Raw genomic sequence first — 13,431 nt, forward strand, 5'->3', positions numbered from 1 at the left:
TATACTTCCACCTGCACATTATGGCTCTAATAAACACGTTATCAGCTCATGAAAATGATGGTAAACAGGTGACTGGAGGATTTGATAAGTCAGCAGCAAAGATTAACAGTTTTTTCTCAGGGAAAAGCTGTGAGAGATTCACTTATTTAAAACAATTGCAGCATGTGAATTTACTGCACTTAAATCATTATTGGCAATTAGGATGTGTCAGAAAGGTTGCAGCTGGCTCCAATTACAGGTGGAGCTTTTAGAACTTGAACTTAATTGTATGTGAGATAGCAGGAGGCTGGGCAGTGTATGCTAGAATGAGGAAACACCATGCAGAAAGGAGAACAAGACTCAGTGATTGGGATCTTGATTTTTTGCTTTGGCTATAGTCCTCTCCCTTGAGGAAAAACTCATGGTAGGGGAAGGCTTCTGGGACCTCAGCAGGGTCCACCTTGTGGTATTTCCTTCTTGTTCTGCTCCTTTCTAAGAGGGAGGGGCTTCTAACTTTGTGTTGAGGAGAGGGTGTGTGGCCTGGAAACCCTGTGCAGTTTATCTAACCCTCTGTCTGTCTTAAGGTTTCTCTATAGTGCCAAACCTTGGACTGTGGAGTTGTAGCATGGACACCAATCCCCTCTCGTCTGGTCCTAGCATCTCCTCAGTAGCTGTGTTGTCACTAGATATCTCTTGTGCCTGAGCTCTGTCTTCCCTGTTCAAGGGGCAGAGGATGCAGCGGGATGCTTTTAATATTTCCATGTAGGAGCTCACTAGTGCATGCTGCTTACAACCCTGACATGTCTCCCAACTGACAGAGCCCCAGCCCTTGTGTGTGCCTGTACTAGACTTGTGTGTCTTCAGTGGGAGGAGGGAAAGAGCAGCAGAGATGCTGTTTTCTTTTCCCTTCCCTCCCTGTCCATTGTTTCCAATGTCTTCCCCATTCCACTGGCTTTAGCTCCTCTATACTAGTGCCAGAGGAAAGGAGCAGTGTACCGTTGTATTTTAAAATACTCCAGCTGAGCTCATTTATAAACTGTGAGGCAATTTTCTATTTGCATCCCCACATTCATTAGCTAGCAAATAAAGCCTGCATGGAGAGAAGGCAAGTGTTCTGCAGTAAGTTGGTATTGAGGCTTATGCCAGTGGTATAAGTGTCCTGTTGGTCTTCTGTATTGCTCATGTACCTTTGTTTGTGCAACAGGACGTCTACTGTGAAACTCATGAAAGTTGCTATTTCAGGAAAGCATGATAGTGATGCAAATACTAGGTGCTGGGCATTAACAGGGAAATAATTCTGTGCTTTGAAAACTAAATTGGCTCTTTATTAAGAGAACTGTTTAAAGAGGTGCTGCAAATGCAGCTGGCATTCTAGCCATCTGCCCTAGACTGACTTCCTGGTGCCTCCTCCAAGCTCTTCTCTCCTGCATGTTTTGCTCCTTACTTCAAGTTCCAGGCATGTTGCTACAGGTGGGATCATGAGTTTAAAATCCTAGCTGGGTCTTTTCTCTCTCTCATCCTCTGTAGTTTCAGAAAGTAAGAGTTAACAAAACAAATGACCAGGAATGGGAGAGGGAGAATCTGTGAATCCCACCCTAATGCTATTCTTTTAAAGTGAAGGAAGGAGCACCATGAGAAATATTGATTGCTATGTGTGTTTAGTTAAGGGTGTTATTTGGAACGAGAATTTTTCAAATCAGAGTCTTATATCAGATCTTCGCAACCAGGAGACCATGCTGTACCTCTTAACTATAGTTGTTTACCAGATACATATCTTATATTAGAACCAAGTGGTATGCCTTTTCCATAGGAATGCCACATTAGCAAACTGGTGGGCTGTGACCACTGGTTTACATGCTGGCCTGTTTTACCTCATTGTTACCTTGTGCTCCCCTGTCTGTCTGTATCTTGCCTTATATTTAGACTCTAAGTTCCTTGTGGCAGGGTTTCAATCTGTTATGTATGTACAGCAGTAATCACATTGTGGGCATATGATTGGAGCCCATAGAAGACAACAATGCCCCAGCAAGTTGCATAATTCTGTTTTGTTACTGTCAATTATTGACCTCACGAATGCTGACTGATGAAACTGGAAGCCATAGAAAAAAGTAAACACATTAATCCTGTAAATCTTCCTTCTCGTGTACTATGTTAAGTGTTTGTATCTCAGTTGGAGGCTTTGTCACCTAGCTTTGAAGTCCAGCACCACACACTTGGTTTTTGGACAATTCTGTGCTATACAACAAAATTATAGTGATGAGTATATTTTAGATCTGTATTTGCATCCCATGTTAGCAGCTAGGTCCCCAAATATTTCCCCCTCCATATATGATGATGTACTTTTTTTTTTTTAACAGCAGTTGTATTAACTATTACTATTGGTAATTTTATTCCATGTATTTAACTACTTACCCAGGGTCTGATCTTCTACCTTACCACTGTGCATGGATGGGTGTTACATTTAGTGCATCTGGATAAGAAGCAGAGAAGTTGAGGAGCAGTGGCTCTGAGGTATGCTTGCCTTTTCCACAATCCCACTGAAGTGCCTCTGAAAGTACACCACAGAGCTTGGCCTCTGCTGATCAGACTCTCTTCTCAGGTCAGAGCATGAACAGGTGGCAACTGTCAAATACTTGGGACGTGTCCTAGACTTTGCTGGAAGATGCTCAAAAGATGTGGATGCTTGTGTAGCAGCTGCCTCTGCCACGTTCCAGGGTCTTCAGCAGCTTCTGTGGAGACATTGGGACATCACACTTTCTATGTATCTGCGGATTCTCAGAACTATGGTTATATCAATTCTGTGGTATAGCAGTGACATATAGGCACCAAGGAAGGTTGAAGAGCAGCGGACTGATATTTTTGATGCTCGTCATCATCAGCTCGTCATCATCAGCTGCTCCATATTAAGTGGCAGGAAAAGATAAGCAATAAGGATATTCGTAGCCAAACCCACCAAGTATCCCCATCAGCACTGGTTTCCTTTGGCAGCTTTCTGGGTATGGACATATTGTTAGGATGACAGACAACTGAATTACGAAGTGTATTTTCAAAAGAATGCCACCACAGGTTTAGTGATCACCAAAAGCTTCCGTAGTGCAATAAAATCACCAATGATGGAGATAGACTGACCATCGAGCCAGACCATCTTAAGGAGCTAACTAGAGATCAATCAAAGTAGTGCTCAATCTGCAAGGAGGCCACTCCATTTGGGATCAGTCTTGACACTAATGATGGTCAGCAGGGCATGTAGGGCAATGCTGCTGTCCATAGTACGGTTCCCTCACAAACTTTAGTATCACATTCTTTCTTAATGTTGTTTTCATTTAGTTCCTGTGTTTATACCAATTTAGGTAGCCTTATATGGTCATATGGATACAATGTGGCCTAGGAGTTAGAGCTGGTGACTGGAAATCAGTATTTTATTCTGGGTTTTAGTTTCAGCTTTGCGACTTGCAGTGTCCCAGGGTTAAGGCTACAATTCTGTCACTGGTATTTTTAGTAAAAGTCACGGACAGGTCACGGGCACTAAACAAAAATTAATGGAAGCCTGTGACCTGTCTCTGACTCTTACTAAAAATTCCCTGGGGGAGGGGAGAGTGGAACAAACAGAGCACTCTTAGGGCTTGCAGCTGCTCTAGCGCCACCGCCACTCCTGCGGCAGGAGTTGACTACTGCCGCTTCAGCCCTGCGGCTGGCCGCTGGTCAGCTGTTCCAGCAGCTAGCCCTGGGAGCCTTGGGAACAGCTGATCGGCCATTGCTGCTCCAGCAGCCCCAGGGCCTGACAGCTGCTGCAGTCCTGCCCAGAAGAAGTCATGGAGTTCCTGGAAAATCACGGAATCTGTAACCAAATTGTAGCCTTACCCATGGTACATCACTGAACCTCTCTACCCTTCTGTACAAGGGGGATAATAGTATCAATACATAGAGCTGTCCCGAGGCTTAAGTGATTAATGTATTTTAAATACTTAGAAATTCTTAAATGAAAAGTATGCTCTAAATATATTTTATTATTACCTTCAATTTCAGTTTCTGGGCATAACAATGTATATCAGCAGTGAGACACTCTTCTTTCTTCCATCAAGCCAGACTTTTGTATACCTTATTGAGGCAATATTGCCAACCTCCAGGAGTCATTAGACTAGCCTCAGAAAGCAGGCAACTGGCTTAAAAACAAGGAGGTCTCTACAAATAATATATATTTTTAACCTTCTGCTTTTCAGGCTGTTATGATTCGGGTTTTCAAGCTTTTCTTTGCAACTTTGAGGGCTAGAGATTACTTTATTTTAAAAATGAAAGAGAAGATTCTGACAAAGACATGATTACAGGAGCTAGGGCTTTAAGAAAACCAACCAAGACTGCAAGATTTGTGATAAAATTGTGAGAGTTGGCAACATGTGCGGGCTCCTGTTATCTTTTTTTTTCTTTCTTCAACCCACCTCCCCCCCCCCACCAAGCAGGAAGAGATTTGTATATAGAAACCTCCTTACTCATAATGTTTACTTTTAACATCCATCTTGTCTCCTTGTGCGCTGAACAGACGTATTATAGAGTATTGCTAATCACCAATCTGATGTTTCTGAAGCCTTATGACATCTCTTCCAACTGCTTTTTCTAAAAATAGGCCTGGTGAAAAGATGGATTCTTATTTTCACAGGTTTCATACTCCCCTTTGTGGGAGGTTGTCCCTGTTTTGTTTTCCTTTCCCCACCTCTGCCTTCCCCCCCCCCCCCACCCCATTTCCGTTACAATGTCTTCTCTGTATTTGGGCAGCTATAGCTGGGCTACACTCCACTCCAAGAGTTCCATCAACAGAGATTTGTTTTAACAACCAATGCTTTTGTAGCAGTGGTTGGGGTTTTTTGTTTTGTTTTGTTTTTTTTAAAACCCCTCCACTGGGAACAGCTGTCAGCCCACATAACTAGTATTTAAACAAGGGAATATATTCAGGTTTTACTTAACTCACTTTCACGTTTTAGCACATTATTATTATTTTTAAACCCTGGAGTGTAAATCCTGCCACCAAAACAAATGAACATTGTGTCACCATGTCTCAGTTCTTTTCGGATGACAGAAGCTGAGATAGTTGGGTACAGCGCGACCTGCACTACTATTATAACTAGCTATATGTGCAATCTTGATGGATTACATTTAAAGTGCTCTATGCCTAAATCTAGTCACACAAGAACAAGAGTTGTGGAAAAGGAACAGCGTTACGTGTATACTTTTCACGTTCCTCCTCTGACAGCTTCCGGGCTGTCAAGATATGGCAATTCAAAGGAAGGTGATTTCAAGTAATAAGTTAGATTGTTTTTTTTTTTTAAATGTTTCATTGAAATGCATTTCAAAGTCCTTCATCAAAAGTAGAAAGTAATTTAAAAAATGTGATTCTGCTCTGAAAAGTAACCGTAAAAATAGCATTGTCAAGTTCCGTATTTATTGTCTCTAAATGGTTTCCAGAGCAAATTTGGTTTATAAGTTTACTAAAAGTGTATCTTTAAAAGTGCTCTACCAGGTAAACTCAATTTGAGGTTTATAGTCCTGATTGTGCGCACTTTGAAATCAATGGCAAAACCTCTCTTGAATTCACTGGGAGCAGTGCCTGACAGTTAAGTGGTGGTTTTTGTGACTGTGTCATTAAATCCCTCCTTTAGTTGCACAGGTATAACTAGGGAGAGAATTGGGTCCTGTAATTCAGTTATTTCTAGTAATTATTTCATGGTGCATCAACCCGAATAAAATCCAGCTCGCTCTCTCAACACCATTGGCCTTACAAGGCTAATAGGAATATAAAGAAGTTGGGAATGGGTGACAGGGGATGGATCACTCGATTACTACCTGTTCTGTTCATTCCCTCTGAAGCACCTGGCATTGGCCACTGTCAGAAGACAGGATATTGGGCTACATGAACCTTTCGTCTGACCCAGTATGGCTGTTGTTAAGTTAACCATATGGGTCCAGTTACTGCCCTCCTTCCCTGCTATCGCACTTCAGCACTACTCCATAAAGCTACACCATAAAGCCAGCTTAAGGACAATCCGCAGGCAGTGAAGAGCCAGTATGATAGTTCTATACCACTCTTGCTACAACCTTAAGCACACAAGGCATTCTATGGCTGTCAAAACAGCTCTGGGGGAGAGGGCTAGGCAATTGGTCACAATTTAGAGCAACCTAAGTTGCACAAGGGGCTGAATCAAACCCAGTATCAAGATTGCCTAAAGCCATGTTTGATTCCCCGTCCCCCCTTTCCTGGTTCTGTATTGATTGCAACTCAGCCAGACCACAGGATCAGCATATGGACTGAAATTTTCAAACTTCAGTGCATAAAGTTAGGCACATAACTTCATATTTTGGCATGTTAATTAAAAATCTGCCTGACTTTGAGTTGCTGAGCACCAACTACTGCAAATGTTCTGCACCGTGGAACATCAGGCACTTTATTTTTAGATGACTAAATGGATTTAGGGGCCTATCCTCAGGTCCTAATTGAAAATTTTGGCTCAGGGAGCAGACCTGCTCAGGAAGAAGGTGCCATTTTAAACTGGTCAGTCTTCAGAGAAGAACGGCATTTTAAACTTAATACAAAGAGAGGGCATTTCCTTTCAAATGACAAGTGAGAGTAGGCAGGTCTGCAACTCTCTTGTAGCCTGTGGTTTACTTAACTATTTTTAATGTTCTGAAGTGTTTATCTATTGATAGGGCTAACGGGCTCCTTTGCTAACAATACACTGATGACAGCTGTATATCTCATTTCCTACAGAGGCAAGCAGTTGCCATCACTAAGATTGCACAATGCCTGCCAAGAGATCACTGCCTGGATGAAGAAGAGCTGACTCTAACTGAAATTAGGCAAGACCAAATTTCAGGCTGGTAGAACAGGGAAAACACTGTGGAGAACTAGCTGGGACACTGACCTCCTGTCCTGCTGAAAAGATCTGCTCTCTGTTTGTTAAAGGGTATAAAGCCTTGTGGTCCTGCTGGACTCATCACTAACCCTGTATGCCCAGGCAGGAACCGTAATAATAAATGCCTTTTTTCTGCTATTAAATATTTTTGACTTTGCTTCTTCCTCCCAGGTGACGGTCTGGCCATAGTGATCCATGTAGTCCATCATCTTCAGACTGAATTATGGTAATCAGGGCAGAAGATGGAAACAATACAGAGAATATGGCAGCCTGCATCCTAGTCAGATGAGCCACTATCACTTGTGCTCTAATCTCTCTTGGTTTCCCATCTGGCACAAATTTAAGACCTTGGTTCTGCTCTTCAAAGCCATGAGAATCCAGTTTATATCACTGACTACATCTCCATCCCTGATCCACTAAGATAGAATCATAGAAGATGAGGGTTGGAAGAGACCTCAGGAGGTCATCTAGTCTAACCCCCGGCTCAAAGCTGGACCAACACCAACTAAATCATCCCAGCCAGGGCTCTGTCAAGATGGGCCTTAAAAACCTCTAAAGATAGAGATTCCACCACCTCCCTAGATAACCCATTTCAGTGCTTCACCACCCTCTTAGTGAAATAGTTTTTCCTAATATCCAACCTAGACCTCCCCCATTGTAACTTGAGACCATTGCTCCTTGTTCTGTCATCTGCCACCATTGAGAACAACTAAGCTCCATCCTCTTTGGAACCCCCCTTCAGGTAGTTGAAGGCTGCCATCAAATCCCCCCTCACTCTTCTCTTCTGCAGACTTAATAAGTCTAGCTCCCTCAGCCTCTCCTCATAAGTCATGTGCCCCAGCCCCCTGATCATTTTCGTTGCGCTCTCTCCAATTTCTCCACATCCTTTCAGTAGTGGGGGGCTCAAAACTGGATGTAGTACTCCAGATGTGGCCTCACCAGTGCCGAATAGAGGGGAATAATCACTTCCCTCAATCTCCTGGCAATGATCCTACTGATGCAGCCCAATATGCCATTAGCCTTCTTGGCAACAAGGGCACACTGTTGACTCCTATCCAGCTTCTCATCCACTATAATCCCCAGGTCCTTTTCTGCAGAACTGCTGTTTAGCCAGTTAGTCCCCAGCCTGTAGCGGTGCATGGGATTCTTCCATCCTAAGTGCAGGACTCTGCACTTGTCCTTGTTGAATCTCATCAGATTTCTTTTGGCCCAATCCTGCAATTTGTCTAGGTCACCCTGGACCCTATCCCTACCTTCCAGCATATCTACCTCTCCGCACAGCTTAGTGTCATTTGTGAACTTCCTGAGGGTGCAATCCATCCCATCATCCAGATCATTAATAAAGATGTTGAACAAAACCGGCCTCAGGACAGACCCCTGGGGCACTCCGCTAGATACCATCTGCCAACTAGACATGGAGCCATTGATCACTACCCGTTGAGCCCAACGATCTAACCAGCTTTCTATCCGCCTGATAGTCCATTCATCCAATCCATACTACTTTAACTTGCTGGCAAGAATACTGTGGGAGACCGTATCAAAATCGTTGCTAAAGTCAAGATATACCACAGCTACCGCTTTCCCCATATTCACAGAGCCAGTTATCTCATCACTCAGGTTGGTCGGGCATGACGTGCCCATGGTGAATCCATGTTCGCTGTTCCTGATCACCTTCTTTTCCTCCAAGTGCTTCAAAATGGATTCCTTGAGGACCTGCTCCATGATTTTTCCAGGGACTGAGGTGAGGCTGACTGGTCTGTAGGTCCACAGATTCTCCTTCTTCCCTTTTTAAAAGATGGGCACTATATTTGCCTTTTTCCAATTGTCCGGGACCTCCCCTGATTGCCGCAAGTTTTCAAAGACAATGGCCAAAGGCTCTGCAATCACATCAGCCAACTCCCTCAGCAGCCTCGGATGCATTAGATCCAGACCCGTGGACTTGTGCATATCCAGCTTTTCTAAATAGTCTTTAACCTGTTCTTTTACCACTGAGGGCTGCTCACCTTCTCCCTAACTGTGCTGCCCAGTTCAGCAGTCTGGGAGCTGACCTTGTCTGTGAAGACTGAGGCAAAAAAAGCATTGAGTACTTCAGCTTTTTCCACATCATCTGTCACTAGTTGCCTCCCTCGTTCATTAAGGTTCCCGCACTTTCCCTGACCACCTTCCTGTTGCTAACATACCTGTAGAAACCCTTCTTGTTACCCTTCACATCACTTGCTAGCTGCAACTCTAATTGTGCTTTGGCCTTGCTGATTGCACCGTTGCATGCACCCCGGTAGGACAGAATAGTTAACAGAGCTTAGATGAAGCGTGTGACAGTTAGAGCTAAAGCATTCATAGTGGTGTGATAGCACACAGACTGCCACAGACTTGTGACAAAATTTTATGACTTCTAGAAGATGCTGCAAGGGACACTTTCCCCCTAAAAAGAAAAGGAGTACTTGGAATGCATCCGATGAAGTGAGCTGTAGCTCACGAAAGCTTATGCTCAAATAAATTTGTTAGTCTCTAAGGTGCCACAAGTACTCCTTTTCTTTTTGAGAATACAGACTAACACGGCTGCTACTCTTTCCCCCTAAAGCTTCTCCACCACAACCGGAAGGATTAAAAAGGATATGGGCCTGGTTTTCAGAAGGGGTGTCCACCTACATCTCTAACTGAAGTAATGGGAGCTGCTGTGCCCAGCACCTCTTAAAACCAGGCACAAATGTACCCCAAGTAAAGTAAAGCTTCCTAGAATCTGTGAAGAGCAGAGAAAACCATGACATTCACTCAGGATGTTGGTGTGCAGAAATAAATAGCCTGTATAATCATAGAATATCAGGGTTGGAGAGGACCTCAGGAGGTCATCTAATCCAACCTCCTGCTCAAAGCAGGACCAATCCCAATCTAATGCTTAGATACTTCATTGATGGAGGCTGTGGAAAATTCTAGTACACACAGGTTGGTGAGTTTCAGAACTTGGCATCTTTTTAGACCCTGAGCCCAATTGAATGTAGAAGCCGAGGTTTTGTCCTTTGTCAGAATAGTTATTTTCATCTTTGCAGAGTTCAAAAGTTGCCCTCTTTTCTTCCAGATGCATACTCTGCCACAGTGATCCTCTCCTTTGGTGTCTTAGGCTGCACTACTGTAATGTGCTTTAGTCCTCTTTACCCTTGAGAACTATTCATAGGTTGCAGCTGATGCAGAAAATAAAATCACAGCTGTTCAAAGAAACTTGCTCTGAGACCTGGTGATGCTAATGCTCCTTGATCAGCATGGGATGCCTACAGTCCAAACAGTTAAAGCTTTAACTAATATGACCAGTACATCTGAGGGCCTTTCTGTTAGGGTTGGTGCTATTTAACATCCCTTGTTATAATCCAAATTTAGATCCATATCCAGACTTTACAGTGGCCGCTGTCTTTACTAATGGGGTCTATGAAATTGGACAACCAGTGGGACTCTGGTCTGACAGCCACTGACATTTGGAGAGTTCGAAATCAGGTTCTGGATTTTGTGTCCAGAGCCAGTCTCTAATTTATAATGAATATTAAACTCGGCACACTGCAGTAACAATATATTTTTGTTTATTTAGTTATTTAAGAGTTGGGCCTGAACTGGAACACTGGATCTGAGCCCTTCTTCCTCTATATCACAAACTGTAGGCAAGTTTGGTTCTGGATTTGGATCCTGAAGCTTCAAGGTGTGGACTTTTCTTTTTAACTGGCTGAATCAGAACACCTGAACCTTGGAAAAGTTTGAATTCAGAGCTGATTTCAGATATGACCCTCACAACACAGATTCATCTATAATTACTTTATAATGTGCTACATGTACTGTAAGATATTGATAATCAGCACTGCAAGCATACACAGTACTTCTGAGGCCAAATTCCCTAAAGATTTGCAGGGTTTCAAGGGCTGGAGTGATGTTTAAGGGTATGTCTACACTCCAGTCAGAGAGACGACTGCAGCAGATATAGACATGTAGACACAAGTTAGCCATTTGAGTACATACCCAGGGACGCACGTGGGCTTATGCCGACTACGCAGCTTCCTGTGCTGTCGCAACTTCACTACTATAGTTATTTCAGCCGAGCTAGATCAAAGTTAGCTCCTTAATGTCTATACCTGCTGCAGTCACACCCCTTGTTACAGTGTAGACATACCCAAAGTGGGAAGAACTTAGGACAGATTCTCAGGGCGCCTCCCATAGGGATAAATGACTCTCTTGAAAAAATGCCCCTCCCTATTTTAATAATAGAGATGACATTTTTGGAGGAATTCATAACAATTTTTTTTCTATTGCTTTTCCTTGCTTAGGTTGTGAACAATTAGTTTAAACATCATCAATACAGGATGCATTTCTACGATTCCAATATTCCAGTCTCCTTCTGTATGTTAAATAACATCAGCTGTTTAGAAACATTAAAGTGATATGGGCTGGATTATGCTTAGCCTTGTGCGGGGAAGTGTGGTAGTAGAGAGTTAGGCTCAAGGAGCCTTTACCCAGTCATGCTTTCCTCAACTCAAGGAGCAGCCATATTTACAGTCCCTGTGCTCAAAGAGTGCTATATTACTCTGTCCTATTGCTGCCAGACGCAGAAATCACCCCAAGGTACCCACTCCTTCTCCATCTTCACACCAGTCCATGGAGCGGGTAGACCACAGAGGGGGACAGGCATCGCCCAGAGTAGGGGAAAACCCTCCAAAGGAATGTTGCAGCTTGCAATATCTCTATCTTGTTGGCACAATAAAAATTGGATATAAACTGGCCATGACCAAATTCAGGCTGGATATTAGAAGACGGTTTCTAACTATTACAGGGGTGGGGTTCTGGAAGAGCCTCCCATTTAGAGTTGTGAGGGCAAATAACTTAATTAGTTGTGAGACTATTTAAAGTTGGACAATATTATGAGTGTGATTTTTATGATGGGGTTGATTGTGATGGTAGGGGTCTGGGTTCAGCAGCCCTGGGGTTCACTTCTGCTTTATATCTTATGTTCCTAAAGCTCATGCTTCAGGCTTACAATGGGCCACCTGCAGGAGTCAGGAAGAGATTCCACTCCCCCCCCCGGCCCCCGCAGTGTATTCTGTTTGTTTTTAAGCTCCTTTCCCTGATGCATCAGGTTTGACCAAAGTTAGCAATCAGATGTGGGGTGGGCCAAGGCTCTGATGTGGGACCAAGCACCCGCCACCCTCAGGTGCTTGGCTGGATGATTCTTGCTCACATGCTTAGGGTCTAACTGACTGGCATATGCAGTGTCGGGAAGGAATTTTCCCCCCAGGTCAGATTGGCAGTGACCTTGGGGATTTTTCACTTCACTCTGCAGTGTGTGTGGATCCCTTCTAGGATTATCTTAGTATATCTCAATCACTTCCCTGCCATTTTGGGGGCCTCAGACTGGTGTACCTCAGGCCCCCCTATTCTCTGCCTGTGGCACACCACCTGTGGGCGTAATACTTTTTGGTCTAATTTTGGTTGTTGGGTTAGGGTGTGGGCAGTGGGTGGTGTTGGTGGCCTGCAATACACAGGAGGTCAGACTAGATCAGGGGTGGGCAAACTTTTTGGCCTCAGGACCACATCGGCTTTCCAAAATTGTATGGAGGGCTGGTTAGAGGAGGCTGTGCCTCCCCAAACAGCCAGGTGTGGCCCAGCCCCCGCCCCCTGTCCGACTTCCCCTGCTTCTTGCCCCCTGATGACCCCCCCCGAGACTCGTGCCCCATCCAAACTCCCCTGTTCCCTGACAGGCTTCCTGGGACTCCTGCCTCAACCACACCCCCACCTGCTCCCTGACTGCCCCATCCAACCCCTCCTCTCATTCCTGACTGTCCCCCTGGGACTCCTGCCCCCATTCAACCCCCCTGTTCCCCGTCCTCTGACCACCCTGACCCCATTCACACCCCCGCCCCCTGACCACCACCCCAAACTCCCCAACCCTCTATCCAATCCTCCCCACCCTGCTCCCTGCCCCCTTACCGCACTGCCCAGAGCACCAGGACAGGTAGTCGTGCTGCCCGGCTGGAGCCAGTCATGCCACCGCACAGCACAGAGCACGGGGTCAGGCTGCGGCTCTACACCTGCGCTGCCCGGCAAGAGCTCGCAGCCCTGCCCGTGGCGCAGTGAGCTGAGGCTGTGGGGGAGGGGGAACAGCAGGGGAGGTGCTGGGGGCTAGCCTCCTGGACCAGGAACTCAGGGGCCGGGCAGGAGAGTCCTGTGGGCCATAGTTTGCCCACCTCTGGACTAGATAATCTGGTGGTCCCTGCTGGCCTTGTGTGGTTCCTAGCACTGCAGTATCTGCCCCCCTCCACATGCGTGAGCAGGGGCAGGGAAAATGTTTCTTTATACACCGTTCCTCCTGGAGGTTCCTGGGGGCAAGGACATCACCACACTGCCCCTAAAGCAGACATGAATTCAAATAATACATCCTTCGCCAGTGTTAAAAACCTGTCCATGCAGACAGCCTTAACCAGAACTTGGTGTCTTGATGGGAAGAAAGGATGGTCCAGTGGTTAGGGTGCTAGCCTGGGAGTTGAGACATGGGTTCAATCCAGTCACTTAATCTCTC

At 45.0% G+C, this 13,431-nt stretch overlaps 1 long non-coding RNA gene across 1 annotated transcript; it reads left to right on the forward strand.

Annotated features, from left to right (window-relative positions):
- Nucleotides 1-266: 266 nt before the first annotated feature.
- Nucleotides 267-3,999, forward strand: LOC122464932. Its single transcript, XR_006289377.1, has 2 exons — nt 267-403; nt 2,396-3,999. It is a non-coding gene; the product is annotated as an uncharacterized LOC122464932 (long non-coding RNA).
- The last annotated feature ends 9,432 nt before the right edge of the window (nt 4,000-13,431 follow it).

The sequence above is a fragment of the Chelonia mydas genome, chromosome 3, assembly GCF_015237465.2.
Source record: "Chelonia mydas isolate rCheMyd1 chromosome 3, rCheMyd1.pri.v2, whole genome shotgun sequence".
NCBI lineage: Eukaryota > Metazoa > Chordata > Testudines > Cheloniidae > Chelonia > Chelonia mydas.